The 22,850-nt window shown below is 31.4% G+C and overlaps 1 long non-coding RNA gene across 2 annotated transcripts in view; it reads left to right on the top strand.

Annotated features, from left to right (window-relative positions):
- Positions 1 to 9,713, top strand: part of LOC130451401 (uncharacterized) — a 28,300-nt gene extending 18,587 nt beyond the window's left edge. Inside the window, exons 2-4 of one of the 2 annotated variants that reach the window (XR_008910721.1) lie at positions 397 to 1,325; positions 6,894 to 9,226; positions 9,310 to 9,713. This is a non-coding gene — a long non-coding RNA (uncharacterized LOC130451401). Of the gene's footprint in view, positions 1 to 396; positions 9,227 to 9,309 lie in introns of both variants that reach the window. The other variant, XR_008910722.1, reaches the window with a different exon arrangement.
- The last annotated feature ends 13,137 nt before the right edge of the window (positions 9,714 to 22,850 follow it).

A 22,850-nucleotide genomic window follows, 5' to 3' on the forward strand; every position in this document is an offset into this window, starting at 1 on the left:
GATACACTGAGATTCAATTATAATATTAATTTTTTTGGTTTCATGAATCCAATCCTTTTGACAAAAATTGTTCCAATTTGTAGAAGTAGATCTTGATCTTAGTATATTTTTTATATGCTCTTCTATTACCTTATTATAATTATAGAAATGGTCTGATGAAGAAGGTTAGAATTATATAATGTTTTAAATATAAAAAAGAAAAAGCCATAAAAAAATTATACTGCATGAACCAACCTAAATTCTCACTACTGTATTAACCTTTTCATCATTTGTTGATATTCTGGAGTTTTCAAGCTGTGTATAAAACTTAGAAACATATTTTTTGTTGGAAATAAATGCATTAAGTGCTTCAGTTAATAATTTTAGAGTATGTTTTAATAATTTTTTTTGTTTCAGGTAGCCAAATCAAGAACGGTTTTTAGCACCGTAATCTTTCGGGTTATATAATGTCATTAAATACAAATTACCCCATGGGGTGGTGCCACTTATTTATGCTAAAAATAGACGAACGACTAATTTCTGATTTAATAAAAAATGCTCGTTCTACTTAAAAACAGAACCTTTTCTCATTACCACATTTCTATACTTCCATTATAAATTCAGGTATAGCTAGTGACGAATATATAACATCACATTGCAAAGATCACTGTATTCTTAAAATTTGATTTGTTCGAGTATCAATGTTTCTATGCTATGTGGATAAAGCATAGCATCGTATTATCCACATTAAAATTTTATCAAAAGTGAAGTGACAGCTTTAGTGAAATCGTGTTTGCCGTTTTTCGTGTAACATGGATTTTCAACAACGTACTAAAATAAAATTTTATGTAAAATTCGAAACATCACCAAATGGCGAAAGTTTTCTACAGTAATGGTGTAGTAACTATTCACAAGTGGTATGAGGAGAGTGAAAATGGTTTAGTTAAAGACGGAGAATGGTTGGGACATCCTTCGATCTCAGTTGGCGTGGAATTGAAAGATCATCTTCATGTAGATGTTAATTGAGCTGTGATCATTACTCCGACAAAAAAAGTTCTGATATTTCAATAAAAAGTTCACCACATCAAAATCATGTACATATTATTCTTGGATTATGATGGCATATACTAAGTGTTGTGTCAATCGTCGCTTTTGATTCGTGAGTTTTTGGTAACGAAAAGTCTTCCTGTCTGTCCACATTCATCCCAATCACCAGTTTATGAGATTTCTAGTTCAAGTAAAACGAAACCGTTGTTCTGATATCATTCCAAAAATTGAAAAAGCCATCCACAAAGAAGCCTTGTAGAAATGCTTCGTCGATTAATTTCAGGTTACCATTTCACTTGGTGAGTAGGATGGGTATATTTTCAAATTTCTAAGAAAATTGGTTCTACACATAATTTTAATTTTTTTCTATCGGTAATTGGACTAGTCAAATTTGATTCTGTCATTCTATGAAGGTTTTTTATATTTATAGCAAAAACATTTAGTGTTTTCATCTGTCAAAATCAAACTAACAAAGTGATTTATCTTATCAACATACTCGTATGCTAGGGGCACGCGTACCGACAAACAACATATATTACCTGTGATGTTCTAAATATTTTCATCCCCACCTTATAAATCATAACGATAAAATTAATCATTTTCTTAGTCAGAAACACCCCCCAAATATTTACTTATATTTAGATTCATTGCAAACAATTATGGATGGTAATGTGATAGAGTTTATTACTAAATTTACAATAACTTTAATTGGATGCTAAAATTTCCCACTTCTCAAAATGATATTTTTCCAATTTATAATGTTCTATAATTAAAATAAATCGTAGAAAATTGATTGAACACATAAAAACGAACAAGTATCTTCGGAATTCAAGTGTAGATAACGTTTTTAACACATTAGGTGTCTGATCCATGAGATTAGACATCTGATATATCGAGTGAATGGTGCCAGTCCGTAATAAAAGTTTTTCATTCGTGACTTTGAGTTTAATTGTCGAAGGGAAACCAACAGCTCGATGATGGCGGGAAATATAGTAGTAGATTATGAGTGGAATGTTATGAGTGAGTGAATAGGAATTCCGGGTTTCGTGTCGAACGCTAATTTGCAAAATGGCCTTAACAATGTTTGACACAAGTCATGACAAGTGTTGACGCCGCCTCGCCAAATTTAATTAATATCACCAAATTTTACAGATTTGGATCAGCCTATTTACAATTTTTGCAGGTGATAACTAATACCACCTTACCTCAATGGAAAGTGGTACTAGAGTACATTACATTCAAAAATCATATTGGAATCAATATTAATGAATACAACTAGGTCAGTTTATACTTTTCAGTTTCGGCCAGATAGATAATAAACGGAATAACAATAACGCAATAATACCTTCTTCTCTTTCTATTCTTTTTCGCACTTCACAGGTGTCGGACGATAATTCAGGTATATCTAGTTATATCTCAAATTTCCTGTCTCCTACTAATATTTTCCTTTCATCTAGATTCTCGTCTTTATTATCGTTCTACCTTCTAGTTTCCTGATATTACGCTACGTTTTTTGTGGTGTGTGGTACAATGTTATTGATTTGTTCTCTTTATTTGTTCTCTTTATTTGTTATTTCTATTTCTATTTTATTGTTCCTAGATATTCCTACGTCGTTACGTTTCTATTTCTTTAGTACATAATTTATTAGTTTTTGAATTATTGAGTTTTGTATTTAGTTCCTCCAAAATTTCATCCAAAAACAATATGAGTAGTAGTGAACTTTAGCTATTCCACTCTCTTATCTCCCCATTCATTGACATCTACTTTCATTCCTGTTATTTCTCGATACGTATTCACGATCTTACAAGGACTTTTGCTAGCTCCATTCAGTTGCTTTGATAGTTTCATATCCTTCAGACAAATCCATATTTCTGTTCTTTCAACAGTAGCAAGGGCTGCTTATATCAATAATTTTTTGATTGACAGTAAACCATCATAATTATCCGCTATATTCGATACATCAAGAAAGGTATATCTGCAGTTTTTTTGAGTGAGTCAATATTCGCGGGTTAATTTGCACCACAATAATGCATCTTCACAGTATGGAGAGTATAAAGTTGAATTTTTACGTGAAAATAATATAAGACTCATTCAATATCGACTCTATTCGTCTGATTCGGCCATGTGTAATTTGAGATTATTCTTTAAACTGAAGCCGCATTTACGTCGTCAACATCACGACGAACGATGATATAAATGAAACAGTTCATCAATTTTTCGAGAGTATTCCAATAGATGACGGACTTTAAGATGTGGAAGTTATAGTTACAAAAGTGGTAGTGGTTACTTTGAACATAAGAAGAATCATTTTTTTGAAAAGAAATGTAGTTTATTTGTAACGGAAAATTTAAAGCCGTATGTATGTCTAGCTCTGAATTCTAAAACAAAAGTAGATTACAATCACTTCATTTATATGAAACGTAATCTAACTATTAAAATATAAACTGGTGGGCTTATGCATAAATCAGAACTTAAAGGTTTATGCTTAATAAGCTTTCGTTAACCCCTCATCAACACTTTCTTTAAATTTATGAATTTCGAAGATATATTTATTATTATAAACACCAAAAAGCTTCAATCCCTCTCTGCAGATTTACATTCAACTGTAGCGTACATTAATTTTAATATTAACGTGCCGCAAATTTTTAATCAAGCTGCTGCAATTAGAAATTTCTACTCGTAATTGAATATGAAATTGGTAAAATGTTCTTCCAAATTAAAATACTGCCTCCCCTGTGCTTCACGTTAGTTTTGGAATTGAACTTGATTACATTTCAACAACTATGTTAACGTATCAGAGTAAATCTGATGATAAAATAATATGAATTAAATTCAGAATAATAATAATAAATTGATAAATAATAACCTTGAAGTTCACACAGTAGATTTTTAATCCACATGTGAGTGAAGTACTTTGATAATAAATAATATATCACATATTATGTTCAATTTTATTTACTACAGAATTACATTTAATTGGATTTAATGCAAAGAGATCGAATTGAGCATAAATGGTGCGCTGCCCAGGCTCTCAGAGTATTTGGTTCTGGGCCCGTACACTCGTATTCTAGTTACGTCAACAAAGTGATGGATAACCTGAATATAAATGTAGGTACAATTCATTTTTCTGATCAATCAAAATTCGCATTGGACAGAGATGTATATAGACTGGGCTATAGATATGGGTTAGTGGAGAAACCTCCTTTTGTGCGTAAACAACTCAATACCTTCAAAAGGTTATTGGTCCTATATTTATAAATGGAAAATTGACAGCCAAAATATATTTGAACATTATTAGAAGTAGAGCTGCTCGTAGGAAGGCCAAAGTATTGTATATCTTTTTTACCCTATAATACTTTAATTGTTAGTCTTTCTAAACGAATGGATTGGACGAAGAGGTAAAATTATGTAGCCAGCTATATCGGAAGACCTTTTTTCTGTCATCAACCAATTAACATTTAAGGCCTAAAACAATGGTTAACAATAAAAGTCCTTAATATTTCACTCAAAACTCAACGTTAGAGAAGAGTTGTATACTATTATTCCCAATCGCAAGGTAGTACCAGCAACATTTGGAAGATTAAGGAAATAATACTGTATTTCAACATTTATGATAATTCTCTAGCTGTATATTAAAATAAACTTTTTTCTTAAAATTGAGTAGTTAGATTAATTAATAAATTCTTAATATTATTTCAATTCTTCCCTAATACTCAAAACTTCCTTCTCTCTCGTTAATTTTCATTCCAATTAGCCCAAACATGAGATACCAAAGTAATCCCCCCATGCTTTCGTAAATTTCGGGGTCATTTCACTCTGACCCCTTTTCAGACTTCCTATAACAGGTTTTAATTTCCCCTTCATCAAAGAATGCGAATCTTAAGTTGCCATTGAGATACGTGTTGAAGAATAGAAAAGTCGATTTCGTAATATGGTGCGGGTGAATTGTCAAACATGCGGGTCAGAAAAGCCAATTGAGTGTAGCAGGATTGATAAAACATGAATGAACCACTTTTTTAACTCTTGTTCAAGTTTATTCAATATGCTGATATGAAAAGTTGTTTGTGTTAAATTGATATACTGTGATCAAGTTTCTTTTCAAACATGTAGCTCAAAGTTATTTCAGGTAGATGTGCATGTATATTTAGTGATAACTTCGTTGAAAGGTAGAATATAGAAATACCAGGCTCATAGAAGTGCACATAAGTAAATTGGAAAATAAAAAAAAATAGTAACTAGAATAAGCGGTAGTTAATACTATTTTATCAAGTCGTGAGATTCAAATTATTAAAATTCAATCCATAAAAACTGTATTACGAGATTTAAATCATCTGTAGAATTGTGATTGATAGGTATCAATTTGATGCAAAACTTATACTAGTCCAAGAAATAATTATATTTCTAGTTAATCTATCAAGATATTATTGTAGTTGTAATACAAAATTTCAAATTAAATTAAATAAAAAAACTAAACAACAAAAGTTAATGATAAGTCGAAATTTGAGTGAAGTGGTCAAGAAAACTACGGTTACCCCAAAATATTTCATTTGTGAATAAGCCATTGTTGAAAAGTGTCACTCGAATTTGTCCGTGTCGTCTAGAACCCTACGGACCTACCTAATTACCCTTGGCGACATTCTATTCATCTCAGTGAGAGTAAATCCAAAACACGGTTGCAAAGGGGCACTATGTCGAATTAGAGACATCAAGTTGTAAAACACAGCGGTAAAGAGCACACACGTGCTTAGACGAGATGCAATTGTGCCGAAACGTAGCTCCCACCGGACTCTATATCAACAATGTTATTGAAATACTTTTTCAAACTTAACAAGGGGAAAAATCAAATAAAAATCTCACGTAAATATGATTCGGAACGGCCGGAGAAGATATACTTGAAAAGTTTTAAATCGCCTGATGTCAATCATAATACAATCAGGTCCAATAAGGGAACCCTTTATTTCTGTATTACTTGGGGTTTGTTATTGTATTATATAAAGTAGGAATAAATATATATTGAATATGTTACTGATATGGAATGCGTTTTTTATTTTCTTTCTCATGTTTTGGGATTTTTCAGCTTTTCTATATCAATATTTAATCAAATTGGTCGACGTTCGGAACAGTACAATTTTTAAATCGCATTTTTGATAGCTTTATAAAACTGATAATAGAAAGTGGTTTTAATACACGTATCTAAAATTGTTTCATGATGCGACGTTCACAACATATTTCCACTCATTAAACTCATAGTGCCTAATTAAAATTTTTTCAACATCCGTATTATTTCTATCTTCTAATAACAATCCAATTACATGGTTCTTCGTTGTGTTACTCCTATTTGACAAACAGCATAGTTCAAATATCACCTGCTTTCTAAACTACTTAATACAATGACATATTAAGTTAATACAAAGAAGTTCACGAAGTCAGTATTCTTAAAGTGATAAATTTGAAATCTAACTTCTAAACGAATGGTATTTCCAGATAAAAGTTGGATATTTGCCAGTAGTAGAACAAAGAATCTAACGCAATACGCCATAAAGTGTTGAACATATGACTTATTTGAGTCAACACAAAAGATACCTAAATATTTATGTTGGTATTATCCAAGAATGTCTTTGTGCGATAAGACTCAAATTTATGACAAAAATTTCAGAGAAAAATTGTTCTTAAAAATCCTTATAGTAATAGTTTATTTGTTGTATGGAATATATTATTTGAAATGTGGCAATTGTTAATGATAATTAACAACGTACAATTAATCTCAAAAATTAAACTATTTTTAATAATTCTGATCCGAAGTACAGTGAAGATTACGATTAATAAATTGTTATATCAACAATTACTTACGCTGAATTTGTTCTAGGTCTACTACTACAGTCGGTTCAGTTAGACATTATTGTATATTGTTTTAAGTAAACATAAACAGGAAATTGGTCAGTTAAGGATGAGGAATTGGGATATCCTTAGAACTTGAAAATAGGTAAAAATGTCCAAAAAGAGGATATATTTTTCAATTATGTATTTTTATTCCGGTACTGATAATTATGCTAGCTAATTTCAAAATAACTGGATAGTTTCAATAAATATTGCTTATAGAATGAAAACCAAGCAAAAAGAAAGAAACGATCATATGTAACTGATGAGATAAACATAAACATATTCCAATTCTCTGAGCTAGAAATTAATAACAGTGTACCCCAGTGTTCAGTTTTGGGTCCAGTTTTTTTTTTTATTTTCATCAATGAACTCACAGACCTACGGATCAATGGCCAATTCACTTTATTCGTGGATGTCACTCGTGTAACCTGGAGTGGTCCAGATATACAAGCTCTACATTCGACCATGGGCAATGATGTCATAACTATTAAGTCTTGGTCTGTCGCAAACGGCTTCTGTTTAAACCATGGGATAACTTTAGTCTTATTCTAGAAAGGAGCTTTAAAACCTCTTAAACTCAACGATGACTTAGTACGATCCTCAAATTCGATCAAATTTCTTGGTCTATATATTGATGGTGCCCTCCAATGGTCTATACTTATATAATACTTGACAAAAAATTAACCTCTGCTTGCTTTGCCATTAAATCTGTGTCTAAACAGCTCGATTCTCGTACTGCTTCAACAACTTACTACTCGTTATTCGAATCGCATCTTCGGTGTGCTTTGCCTTTCTGGGGGTCTTGTAGTTTGTACCTCTTTGAATTTATCTTCAAATTAGAAAAAAGAACTTTTCGTTACATTTATGGTTTAAGTAGTAGAACACATTGCAAATTCTATTTTGAAAAAAAGAAAATTCTAACTCTCCCCGCTCTTCATTTTAGAATCTGTTCGTTTGGTTCGCAAACACTTACACACACCATAACTCAACTGAGAGACCCACTCATACCTACCCTACTAGAAGAAAGAAGTTGGACATTTACTTGACTATACCTACTTCTGATCTGATTAAAAATTCTATAATTTTCAGTGAGAAAAAATTATTCAGTCAGCTAAATTCTGAAATAAAAATCGCAAAAACTTTTGTTAAGTTTCGAGGTTTGACAGAGGCAACTCTGCTTGAAAGATCTTATTATTCTATGGCCGAAATTCTATAATTCACTATAGACTCTAGAGACTGGCAATATTCAATTTGTGATGTAAGATATTATATACATTAAAATTACTATTATGGAATTCAATCATCATTTCGAATTTTTATGTAATATAAAATTATGTATCTTTGTCCATAAAAATTTTCTAGTGACAATAAAGCTTATCTCTCTCTCTCTCTCTCTCTCTCTCTAATATTCGTTTTTACTCCAAGGTCTCTATTTGAGCACATTATGAAGTCTTATTTTTTGTTTTTCAAAGCACCGTACCACTGTATTTGATAATTTAAGAAATTTTGCAAAAAATTGGCATTTTTGTTCCTGTAATCTATGAAGGAATCTTTGCAATTCCATAGAAACATTATTAACAGTGTGTTTTCACTTTTTAAACTCATGCTTCCATATTCAGTTCAAAAACTGCTTGATAACCTGAAAGTGAGTCATCATATCATAAATGGTTGATACTATTTTTCTTGTACAGAAAGTCTGTAATGTCATCCTAATGACCGAAATCGCTAAAGGGTTACATGACGACCAACATAGGGGCGGAAGTAAAAATAATCTTCAGTATGCAAATTCGTATTTATACTCGTTTGCTTTTACTCACCCGTTCATGCACCCTAGCTGGAGCTTGAATTATTATGGGTTTAGTTTTTAATTTTATTAACATAACTTTTTTATCAATATATACTACATAGAACAAATTTTAATTACCATTATATTAATAAATCTAAAAATGGATGGGAAGATGGAATTAGGAATCATATAATGATTATGTCAAGATTGCTCGAATTTAGAAAGCATAAACAAAATTCAATAAAAAGAAAATAGCAATAATCTAAGAAAAATGTCTTTAAGACAGATCTCTTTGAAATTAAGGTTCGAACATTTTGCCTTCCTTATCAGACGTTACCGAAGATTATAGAAAAGCGGTCGAATAATGCAGAAAAATATGAAAATAAAGGATAAATAGATTGGGAGTTGAAAAAACATGAAATAGAAGAGGCTCTACTTAAATTTGAATCCCAATAATCAATAAAATTGAAGATGGAATGGTTTGCAATACGTAAACAGTTGGAGATTACTTTTCACCATAATGATAATTAAAAGTACGTCTGTTATAAATTCGAATATAATTTTCAATTTAGCGATTCACTTTACCAATATAATTTATGGAATAATTATCTTGTAGGTAACGCTCAGTATGGTAGATTGTATGCAGCTAGGAAACCCTTTGAAATGTTATTGACATATCAAGCCAAATTGTGCGTTGATAATTATCTTGCATCAAAGGACTGTTTCTCATACCTTCATGGATATTGATGTAAATGGCACGCTGTAGGGGGTTCAAGATTCCAATAGTTCAAATTAAGTTACAACCAGGATGCACATGGACGTGATTATAACTTTTACAGAAATAAAACATAAATCGTTCATTTTTGTGGTGTGATTACTGCTTATCATTAACAAAAAACGGGGAGGCAGAGGGAAATGCTAATCGAATAGTGAAATAGAAATGTTTTATAGAATTCGAAATAATTGTAAGTCCATAAATTGTAAATGAAGAAATGTTTCAATAAAAACTATTTTATGACATGTTTTCCATAGTCTGGGAGTGATTTCTGGACTTTCAAAAAGCATCAAATATCAAACGGTATCGTCTATGGACGTATGACAATCTAGTTATGCTGGAGCTTTTGACAGTGGGATATGGCGCGTTATCGTGGTTGTCCATGAATTGTTTCAATAAAACCATCATACAGACAAAAATTTCATCAACTCACTCTCATATTCAAACAACTATCTTTAGCTATCTCTTCCATTTTATTTTGTGCAGTTAATTTGAGATGCTTTGATTGATTTCGAATGCATTTTTCGACTATGCAGTTATTCTTGACAAATTCGTCGGTAGTAATAACATTAGTCGGGAATTTACCAAACTACCGACAATTGTTATAATAGTTTCGAATGATTTTTTATTCAAAATCAGCTAAATTTATTTGATCAGTCAGCTATCGTTAGTGGATACGGGTATATACTTCTTTTTGTTACCTTCTTTTGGTTTTTGTACAGAAAGAATAAAAGAAAAGCTTATTAAGTCCACTTTTGATAATACGGGAAACATAGTCACAAATCAAATATTCGGAGATACTAAATAATAAAGAAATGAATAAATTACTTTCTTTGTCTGTCTATTTGCAATTTTCGTATATTCTATAGTAGTTTATATTATGGCTAGATGATCGCCAAGTAACTTAATCTAAGCATTAATTTTTAAAATCGATATATGTATTTCGATTTTTTGTAGTGCTCATTATTTGATGTATCAAAAAATTTTTCTATTTTTCTCTTAAATATGTTGATCAATTTGTGTTGACTCAAAACTGAATTAAATATAGTACAACAACGTTATATATCCCATCACTTTGGGCAATACTGCGAATGTCAACGGACATATAATTAATACTTTTGTTCAGACTGTTTTAATTTAAGAATAACTGCATTTCGCCACCAAAGAAAATTAAATATTAAACGTCCAAGTGTAAAATATTGTTGCGTTATGGGTATCATTCAGTAGTTTCGAAGTAATTCCATTATACTCAGCAATAAACTACATTGTCAAACCGGGTAATAAAAGTGCAGAAAATGCTGAGAAATTGGATATTATATTTAAAATTCATGAACCATTGTTGGATGTTGGTAGGTACTAAAAGTTTGCTAATAAAATTATTCAATGAAGTCTGCCGTCACCTTTTTCGTTTTCATTAGCGTCTTAAAAATACAAAGAAAAAGCTTTTTGAATATGCAGTAAAATGACAGTTAATAATCAACGGAACCAAACGCGGCTACTGGAATTTTTCTTTGGTTACAATGTTAAATGCAAAACAAGCGCTTAATATTTCAACATAAGACATAGAGAAAACCAAAGACCATTTTTCATCGGTATTTTATATAATTTTGAAGAATTCAAGATCAATTCTATCGAGCAGTTCCATTTTAAACGTTGAATGGCGCAATATTTTAGTAACATCCCATATTTGGGAAATGATTCATTTATGTTTTATGTATTACATTTAATGATAAAATTAATAGCATTAAAGCATTAAAAAGTGGAAATTCGTTGCTTGAGAAGAATAATGAAAAATAATAATTTTATTTCCACGGGTTTTAGAGAGTTTTAGAATTTTTTTTCAAATAATCAAGTGACAATCGGAAAATACTTTCTCTAAATTGCGTTTTTATTATGTAAAATGACTGCGAATAATAACTTCCAATTAGTGTCTGACTAAAAATTAAGTTATTGTTTTACATTTTTGAAAATAAATTTCATTTGTTTGCAGAAATGTTAAAGGGTTATTAGCCCGTAAAAAATTAAATTATTTACCTATGTTACCTTTAGAAGTTTAATTTGTCGAACACGTTTTATAGTGCACAATTTAGCTTTGTAACAATGAGTTGAAATAAAATCAAGAATTTATTTGACTTCTGCCATAATGAGAACTGGCCATTCTAGATCATAATTTGCAAAAACTCGTTGTTTTGTTTATTTATCGGTGGTATATGGTTACTCGGGTAATTGCAGGGTATTCATACCAAGCAAATATATACTTCATCTCCTAATGACCATTTTAGAAGGCACACATAAAGTATTTAAAATACATGATACTGCAGACATAAACGTTTTCAAATAAATTGTACAAAGACGTGAAATTTTTTGAATGGATGGAGTGTAACGAAACAATGATGTTTGAGTTATAAAGTAGTGAGCTTAATACTATCTATAGGATAAATTGGTAATTTAATTATTTTGCATTATAAGCTTTGGTGGCGAACTTTTTTACTAGAGGTATGTATTTTTGTCAAGTTTATTCGTTCGTTTTAAACGTGTCTGCATCTGGTAATATTGCGCCTTTAGCGTTGATTCTAATCCTTGTGTCATCACCGAGCTATGGAAGAATAACGATAGCGCTCCCGCCAATTTTCAATTGCGGATTGTGAAATTTTAATGCTTCTGACATTCATTGAAATATAAATGCAGTATGTGATAAACACTGATTGAGTTAGAGTGCTAGGAGACAATGTTGTGGGAAATGTGCAAAAAGTTGTACAGACGTCCATGATAGGAGATCAAGAAATCTGTTTGCTACTACAAATTTCTATGAACGACTTAACCAAATAATCCGAGAGGCACGGAGGATTACGATTAGTGGGTTTTCCACGAAATTTTCAGATATTTCACGGCTTACCCTGTAAAAATTTATATACAACGAGATAGGATATCACTGTGAACCCTTTGCGTCTATAAAGTGTTTGGCAAGAGCCAAAATAATGGGTACGCTGTTTTAAGACGAAAAAACGAAAAATTGATAAAATTTATCAGTCAATGTCTCAAAGTAACCTAAAAAACTAAGTATTACTGATGATGAAATCCTCTTGTTATCTCAATACGCCTTTCATTTCATCCATCATATTGGAACTGGAAAGAGAACAGTCCGCCAAAATTATTGTAAGTTATAACCATATCGATTGTTCCAATGCTTTTTTGTGAAATATTTTCGAAACGAGGTATGAAATATAACATACGATAGTAAATTATTTATTGATCACACAATGACGCTCATGTGACACGCTCTTCAATATTAACCAAAAGTTCAACCGTGAAAGTGTACAGCAAAAATTCGTATACAATTTGGACAATCCAAAATTCACGAATTCTGGAACTAGTTTTATAATTTTCTTCTCGCTTCTTAAACCTTTTTGTACTAACTATAAATCAAAGGCTGGAGTTAACTGAACAGGACAAAATATGTTCTATAAGAAAGCACCTCATCAACATTTACTTTAGACTTCAAGTAACCCTAAAGAGAGAAGTTCTGAAAAGCGTAGAGGCCAGGGAACGTTAACTTCTCGGAAAAATACGCTGGGGACAAAGTCCATAGAAATGTTAACCATGATAGCTGTAGCCCCATCCTGTTGAAACCAAATCAGCAATCTCAGTCTCCAAGATAAGGGATTGAAAAGCATTAGAGCACACAGAGCAAATGTAACCAACACTGCTCTCTTATTTTAGAAAAGTATATTTCCATTATTCCCAGGATATTACACACATACACGGGAATTCTAATTCTGCATTGCAACTAATCTCTACAAGTTACCTACTACTCAAAATGACTCAGTAACAAAAGCATCATCATGTAGATAATATGTATTGTAATTCATAAGGATATCTGATTTCGAAATATGTATATAAGAGAAAAGGAAAAAAAATATATTTACAAATAGTATCGTGTACTAGTGAATGCCAATGGATTGAAGGAATGAAGAGATAACTAGTATATAGGAATGGATCTTTACGGCTTGTAGTTCTATAATAAGTTGTTGTTCATGTAATTTCTTTTGAATCCCCAATTTCCTGATATAATATGATTTTCAAGTTACATTTCTTGACCACTGAATGTGAACACTATTCCCTATATAAGCTTAATCTCGACAACTGTATTGCATTTGCTTCTTTCACACCCTAAGTTACCTTAAGATACAATGACCTTATAATGACTAATACCAACAGTATAAATAATGTTTACAAGACTGGCTTGATGTTCTTAGGGGTATAAAAAGTTTTGAGCAGTTTCAAATGTCACATACAAACTATTAAAACCGTGACTAATGTCCAACTTCGGTAATGGTTATAGCTGCTTCTTTGACTTCTATGTCTACTTTAAATATATTAAGAAGTTATGACCATCGAATATATTCAATTACCATTTTATTATTGCTCATAATTTTCTCGACTGTATACATGTTAAGGTTATTGATATTGTTATTTACTTGTTCTGGTTGTATTGTAGTTCACTCTTGAATTGATTTATTGTTTTTCTCAAGATGAAAATCAAACTTATTTATTTTTATTTTCTTACAAAATACTTTAATGTGTTGCTTGATATTGTAGACTGTCTATTTCATTTTATTTATTACATAGTATTAACGTTTACTTTTGATCAGATAGATAGGGTGAATAATTTTTCTGACACATTTCGAAAAGTGCCCCTTTAAACATTATTTCTAATTTGTTTTCCCAATTTCTGAAGATTTTGCGATTTATCTATGTGAACGACTGATTTAAAATAATTCCATATAAAAATATCTATTGGTGTAAGATCATGGTGTCCACTCTGTTAGTTCTCAACTACCTCTCAGGAAAATATTGACTCCAAACCTTTGAAAATGTATGTGGAGTAGCACCCCAGATAATATCATCTGGTAATTATTTTTCATCATAATTGTGTCATTAATTAATCCCGCTCGAACATTTATTTTCTGATGGTATTGAGTATGATCAGTCATCCAGTGATGGTTATCCTTATTCCGGTATCTGCAATTTCGATTAACTATTTAGGCAAAATGACACAAAACTGCATGTAACAGAATTTTGTGAGAATGGGACATTCAATTTTTAGAATATCGACCTTTGAGATACGTTTGTGCCATTGTAATTTGGCGAGATAGAAGTTCAAGTTTTCTGATACCTTACTGGATGCGTTTCCTAAAATATTGAACTGCAATAGCGTATTGTTAATAGTTTTTAACAACAGTAGCAAATTTTAAAACTGAGTAAGAAATAAAATTAATCACTTAGACATATTAACCGACCAACTCTGTTAATAGTATTATTACAAGATCTTTCAAATGAGGTATTAGAGGACACACATTTTAATTTGAGAAAAATTATCACGTTACCATGTAAAAATGAAATATTATATGAAAATCCTGCATTTAAACTAAAGAATCCACCAATTCAGAATTCTGTATAGTCACAATTATTTCTTAATAAATAGTCAGTTGCATTGTGACTTACAGTACTGATAATTAAGTAAGCAGCTAGCAATTCCATTCAAAAGTTTCTTTTGTGGTCTATTTTTATTTCAACGCACCACTCGCGGTATCTTTGTTTACAATTACAAAGAAAAAAATCAATGGAAGCGACTAAATATCGGTTTGTTTTTATAAGACTCTAATTTAAACAAATCAGAAGAAGTTTTAATTGTCGCACATTAGACTCGTTAATGTTTCTTTTTTAGTCCTGAGGCTGACTGTTTACTTAAGTTCACTTCAGTAGATACTCAGAAAATATTCTAAGCAAAAACATGTGGTTTGACCTGTAAGATGAAATCATTTAATGAAGAGAACAGTTCATTATTAGTTAAGCAGCAATAAGCTCATTGTATATAATAATGTAATAACTCATTATGTTTCCCAATTTTGATAAATAGTTTTGTTTTTTACAAAACCATTTCAGTACATGTAAGAGCCAAACCCCACAAAGAGTTTTACTTCTAAGGAATGATAAACAATTTCTCCTCAATGTCTTTACATCGAGTGAAACTAAACAAAAATGTATTATTTTAAGGGTTGTTGTTTTAAATGTATAGAAAGTGACATGTTTACTCAATAATTAAACATGTTGCTTTAATTACATCGCCTTTGGTGATAACTGAAACTATATTACACTAATGTAAATGATTGGTTGCTCTCAATGTCAAAGCCAGTTGACACTACGCGTTATCGCCTTTTGAAATGAACGTACAACTTGTAAATTAAAATAACACACTTCCCTCCTTTGTCGATTTAGAGAGTACTTGGCAGAGATTGATGAATCTGTTACAGAATTAAACGTAAAAGGAGCCTTTTGAGACAAAAGAATAATTGTTTAGTTAACACATTTGATTTTAAAAGTAATTTTAAGTGGAAAGTATGAGTTGTCGGGCGTGTCTCCTGAAAGTATGGTTGCTATACGAAATTTGGCAATTATTCGGTCCAAAATATATATTGATGATACATTTTTATTTCCACCTCTTGCAATTTCAACATTTAATTCATGCAATAAATCAAACAATATAATAAAATGTATGAAATGGAAGTCCGTTACTCTCAAGAACCAGCAATCAGTTTTCGCTTTATAACATATAAAAGATATAGCGAGAAGATTTTTCTTTTGCATCCTGATTTACCCGCAGTCGGGATTTTTGGTTGCAACTAGGAATAATCCCGATTATATGGTTGTAACACTCTATTGATTAAAATCCCATACAAATATATAAGTTCTATTGAATTTCGTCTGTACAACCAATATTCTCGATATATTTCATTTCAATTGTCTTGAAAAATAGTTATCGATTATTTTTAAAAGAGAGACTACCGTAGCAAGTAACTGCTACGAATTATGGAATGGTCGAATAGAATTCTTGCTTGTGGTCCAATATGTTCGAATTTCTAAAAATTCTCAGGACGTGAATCAGTTTAGGAGAATAACAAAACTGAGAAATTTTTGCCATTAAAATATTCTAGTCTAATAAAACAATCACGATTTGTGAATATCCACTCTAACTACGTATAAATAATATTTCTAACTTTCACTACTTCATATACACCAAATTCGAAATCCAGAATGGCATCCTATTTTGTTGAAGTTATGAAGTTATATAACAGAATGTACAATTTAGTCATTTAAGTAATATAAGTCGACATTATTAGCGGATGGAAACCAAATCTGAAATGTTCATTGATGAATATTATTCACAACACTGGTGGTGGGTGCTAGTGCATCGAGTCCTTTGATATGATTGTTTCAATACAAAGCCCTTTACCACCACACGTCGCCGCCTTCATCGTATCAAATACCAACATAAATTGAATGGTTGTTACTGGCACTAATCACAATAAAGTGATATCCATCTATTGTGGTTCTCGTTTAATATTTTCAGAAATTCAAAAGATACACAGTTTCAACAACAGCAAATGACAGTGAAAAATCAAATCAAGGTCTGGGTCTCTAATTATCAAAACTTATATTTTTGGTTTAAATGCAGCTGCACAATTCAGACCTGCTTTAAATCTGGAATTAGTTTTACTAGCAACAAAGGTAAATTAACTTTTGGAATTAAATAATTCGTATTATGTGAAATAAATACATCCCATTCGCTGTATATCCATTTCTCATAAGTATTCCATTTATAAAACGTTCACTCATATTTCTAAAGTTACTAAGTTCAAATATGAAGTTGATAATAGAATTCTAAAATGCAATATAGCATATTGGCTCTATTTTAGACAAAATTTCTGTACAACTAAATTCCAGTTAACGATTTTTCTTAGTTGATTTAAAAGTTTCGACGCTTGTTTGTTATTTCAATTTTTTTTAAAGGAAAGTAGTCTGTGTGTACGTATAAAATATAAAATATCCCCTAATTAAAAAAGCCGTTGTTTTATATTTTTAGTTTCTATCAGTCACAAATAATCGCCAGACCAGATTCTTGATCTAGATCCTTTTAAAACATAATACTTATAATGAAGGTGTATTGTTAACAAAAAATAAATAATTTACTGTAAATATTTTTACAATCCACGTTGGGGCAGATGATGAAGTAAATATGCAAATTCATGTTTTTGCATTAAATCAAAGTAGTGAGAAAATTATTGAGCCATGTTATTAATAAGAAGGAAACGGGTGCCACACCTAACATATGACATGATTCTCAGTAATTAGTGACCAACTTATGAGAGTACACTAATAATCGTAGATTTTATCGTAAGGTCAGCGACTTTATTATTACCTTTTTTTGCAAATATATAAAGTTATATTTAAATAATGAACGAGAAGCGATGAAATAATCCATTATCATTAAAACTTGAAAATAATTTAACGATATAATTTAATAAAATGATATCATAGTTACGTAATTTTTCATCATTTACACTGCGACCCAAAGAATCTATTGTGTCCCCCTCTCTTGCTGCGATACTGTGGAACCAAGTGTTTATAGCTGAACTGTTAATCCCACTCCTTTTAGAAAGCACAGAATGCTGGATGGCTGTAGCTGCCAGAGATATTCGACTTCCATTTTAAGCGCTTCCAGGTATAGTGATCTGGAGTTCCTAAAGTTTCATAAATCGAAAGAATGTGGATAGAGGTTCCGTCCTCTGTGCAACAAAATCTACACGCCGCATTATCTGCTACGTCTAGCGCGTTCAGGTATCTTTTGAGGAGAAAGTGCCCCTATAGGACCCCTGTTGGTATTCGCAGATAGTTCTTAGTTGATTGATACATTCAGCAGATATACTCTGGTTATAGTTTCCCAGGAGACTCTTCGCTTGTCTCAGCCCCTGTAGGTTGTCCTAATATTTGGTTTTTGGTATTTTCCAATACTTTTTCTATTTTTCTGTAGTTGATATCGCAGAAGGGTTCAGGTTCCACGAAGGGCTTATCTACCTCCGCTTTAGCGAGCTTATCAGTTATGTTATTTCATTTCCCTTCACTCCTATGTGTTCCCGAACCCATTGTAGGGTAACTTGTTCTTGACCAGATCCCTCATTTTTTTAGGCAATCCCAAACGAGTTTGGATTTTGGATATTAGAGCTCAAAGCTCAAATAGCTGCTTAGCTATTAGACTGAACGATTTGCGTTAGTTCCTCTCTGGATTTGAACTGGACACATTTTCCAATTGCATAAATTTCTGCACGAAAAATGCTTGGTATGTTACCCAGGCTTTCAGAGTATTTAGTTCTGGACCCCTACACTCCTATTCCAGTCCTGTCTCTGCTTTAGATCCTTCCGTATGCCATTTAACGGCATTTCTATTTATTTCTTGTTTGGTATTTTTACCCCACTTATTTGTACAGCTTAAGTATGGAGATAAATTTTTCTCAAAGCTAAACTTTTTCGATGCATCATCCTGAGGCATGTCCCAGGTTTGGTCTTAATTTAGGGAAGATTTTTATTTGGTGATTCCGTCACTGAATATTCTAAGTAATGTTTCTTCTGTCACGCTTTCCAGTACTAAGTGGAGAGGTGAGAAATCTAGAATCTCTCCTACTGAAGCTGTTGGGCATGATTTCATGGCGTCGGTTGCACATCTACAAGCCAGTCTTTGTATTGGTATTTAGACTAGTTCTAGGACCCCAAACTACTGCACCATATATGATCATAGGTCCTTTGTCATAATTAAACAACGAACTGTTGGAGCTACAATAATGATAAACATAAGGTACTGAACACATTGTTTACACACCAACACTCATACTGTCTGACGAGCGCTTCGATAACCAAGCTTCTTCAGAGAATGAAGGTGAGCAGTTTCTGCCTTGATAGGTAGGGATTAGGTAGTTATTCAGTAGGAACATTGTAACGCCATTTATACCTAACACTATTATAAATTTTTTTATCAACCTGTATAAAAGTACAGAATATGATACTTTTTCTACACAATCAAAGTAAATCACTTCCTTACCTATGTAGTTGATTTGCTCATCTGATGCTATTACAGCTATTAAAACTGTTTTCCCGTTCATGTTTTAAGCCAGAAACGCGTGAAAACAATTTAAAACGGCACTATTCGTCTGATGACCATCGCGATTATAAAGATAGCAACGTGATACACCACAATTTTAAAAAAATCATAGAATTATCGTCATCCACTGACTTCTTTGATATAGCATTCACCTTAATGTGGAAAGACAAATTGGGAAATAGGAACTACTATCAAAATTGAAAGAGGAATACAATTGAATGACCAGAAACGCCTCAAAAACGTCGACGAAAGCTTGCGCTGCAGTATTTTGGACCGGCATTACATGATCTCTTCCGTGTGGAAATGAATATGGAAAGAAATTAACAAAAATTAACAAAGGAAAAGGTATTTACTAGAAAATATATATACAATTAAAAATTTTTATGCATTAGGTAAATTAATGTATATATACCAAACCTTATTACTAGTTCTCTTATAGGATACTGCCACCATAACGAGACTAGGTACAAGGTCTATCAGAAAATGATGACTGCGGATTGTGTGACAAAGATATAGCTTCCAATTAGTCCAGTTACAGGTGACCTTGATATCACATGCTATCTCAGATAAATTTATAGAAGCGATGATTTGATCCCCTTTATCATATATAATGGAGTTTATCATAACTGTTGAACTAAAGGGCGAGCAGTAAATGGTTTAATGATGAGACCAACTTTAATGAGGTGCACTCTACCTTAGAGGTAACAGAGTAATTTTATCTCCAATATATAATCTAATCACGACCTGTCTATTGATTAATATGACAACAATTAATAATAAATAATTTCCTCACATTCAATAAAATTTTTCGATGAACAAATATTGTAGTTATGGAATTGTTAATTATAATGATTGAGCACAAATTTATGAAAATCATGATTCTTAAATTATTGAATGCATTATTAATTAAAAAGAAAGATTTATTTTTAGATATATGGTTGTCTCCCTTTTAATTTTATCAGATTAGTGCGTGTTGTTTGGGGAAGTTCTGTCCCTTGTCGTGAGTAACAAAAACACTCCATTAAAACATAACGAGTCTTCAGATTAGTAATTAATAGCGGCTTGCCATGTAGACAGCACCCTTATATGATGTAACTCTCGTTGCACATGTTTCAGGTCCTCTTTTCGTTTTAAAATTTATTACTTGGTAAAAAACGTTTTTCTGTTCGAATATGATGGTAAGAGCAATCATCAAAAATATTTTGGGTATTATAACAAATGCAGGTAGAACTAAATTCGAATTTGAAGCCAGGATTAACCTTGAGAATTAATTCGATTGAATTGAATGATTAAATACGATAAAGGGTGCTCATTTTATAGTATGGAAGGACGTCATAACTGATAAAAACTGAATTTTGATGATAACTTAGGAAACAATTAATACAATATTTATTTCATGTATTTCAAGTATTTCATGACATTTCTAGAATACTGACTTGTACTATGTAAGGTGTGTGCAAAATTGTATTACGGACTTTTATTCACAATTATCTAGCAAACACTATGGTTTGAATAATAATTAGGTTAAGATATTTGCTACAAATATGTTTCATTGTTTTCAGTTGAAACTTGTGGTTGTGATCAAAATATAGCAAATACTATGAATACCACAAGATGTACACTGAGATCATTTTCTGGAAAACAGTTGGGAAGCTAGAGTCTTGAACTCATTGAGAAAAATTATTTCTCAATCCTGGAAAAGGCAAAGGCGTACATCGAACAACAATCAGCAGAACAATAAAACATAATAATAACTCATATTTGGTTACGACTTACTTCGAATGATAATATGCATGGGGTAATTCTTGTAATATATGGCTGCAAAATAGTACCCGGTATTATGTAAGTAATGTTGATGAGTGCATCATCATTTCTATTTTAAATTGCTGCAACTTACTTTGTGTTTCTCTAAAGCATCTATAAGGTAAAAACCTTAATGACACACAATTTCTTTGAACCTTTGAGTAAATAGGCGACATAATAAGCACATATCACCTGTATTTAGTTTGTTACGACGTTATTTGTTCTGGCTTAATTTATGCCCATAAGATGCTATAAGACTTAATTTCAACTACCAATTCTTCATAGGTCACAAAATACGAAAAAATTTTACTAATAGTGTGATTTATGATATTATTTTTAAGACAGTTCATATTACTAAGTCAAAATAAAAACAATACGAAGTTTTCTCTTGCATATTGTCACAGAAACAATGAAATTTTTAATGTGAACGCACAAAATGTTGCAGCTTTGTTATTTTATAGTACTATGATTGCTATTCTAAGGACTGATCTCGTTACTCAAATGAAATTTAGATAAACCGGTTTTTAACCGATTTATTAGAAAATTTAGTGATTAATTCCAATAATAGTCTCAACGAAACAGTTTGTTGTTTTATTATTAAAACGGAGAGAATACTTAGTATGTAAAAATATATGTTTCCAGCAGAAAGATTCCATACAAAAATCGTTAATTGGAATGTTATACATAAAATGTTAAATATTTTAATAAAGGCTGAAAGTAGTCGAAACGTCAATATTATATACTTTTAAACAAAATTTTAATTGATAGATACCTAAAATCAAGATAATTCATAAATAAAACCTTATTTAAGATGTCTAAGAAGTAAGAAATTATAGAAATGTTAAAAATTCGGTACTGCTAATATTCAGCAGCCAATCGGTGAAACGTTTCAAATCATTAAAAAGAATATAGTTAAATGTAGAGTGAAACGTTTTATTCTTAAGACTTTACCAAACAATACAGCACAATAGATAAACCTTTATATCCACAATGACAATTAATCATCAACCAAAACCGGAATTGCTATTGCACTATCGAGATAAAGTTTTTTACTCTCTCTTCATTTTTACAAACATATTGTATATTTTTGTTGGCCGACCCATCTACGGTTCGAAATATAAATCACAAAACAAACTTTACATTGAATCAAATACATAAACTGTCTATACAATAGTTGATTTGTGGGAATAAGTCAACACCTGCCTTACGGTGCAAGGGTATCTGTATAGTGATTCTAACTAAAAGTGATATTTCGAAGAATTAACTTATTGTAAAATTTTTCTTATTTATTCACACTATTACTATCGGTGGGGTTTCTCTTAAGTTTTTAATTTTTTGAACACTATACTAACTTAAGTAATAATTAACTTATCACAAATAGTTAGCTAATTCTTTGGGTGCTCGCTATTTCGTTCGGTTCACTATGACTATTTATTATAAACTAAAGAACTCCGCTAAATATGCTCAACTTATATAGCAGAAACGACATTACTAGAATTGTAACAAGGGAACAAACAGAAACAAATAAACAGCAAGACCTTCCTAGAAATTAGTTCGAAACAAACAATGTAAACAAGTCGCCTGC

Source organism: Diorhabda sublineata, chromosome X, assembly GCF_026230105.1.
Source record: "Diorhabda sublineata isolate icDioSubl1.1 chromosome X, icDioSubl1.1, whole genome shotgun sequence".
In the NCBI taxonomy this organism is placed as follows: domain Eukaryota; kingdom Metazoa; phylum Arthropoda; class Insecta; order Coleoptera; family Chrysomelidae; genus Diorhabda; species Diorhabda sublineata.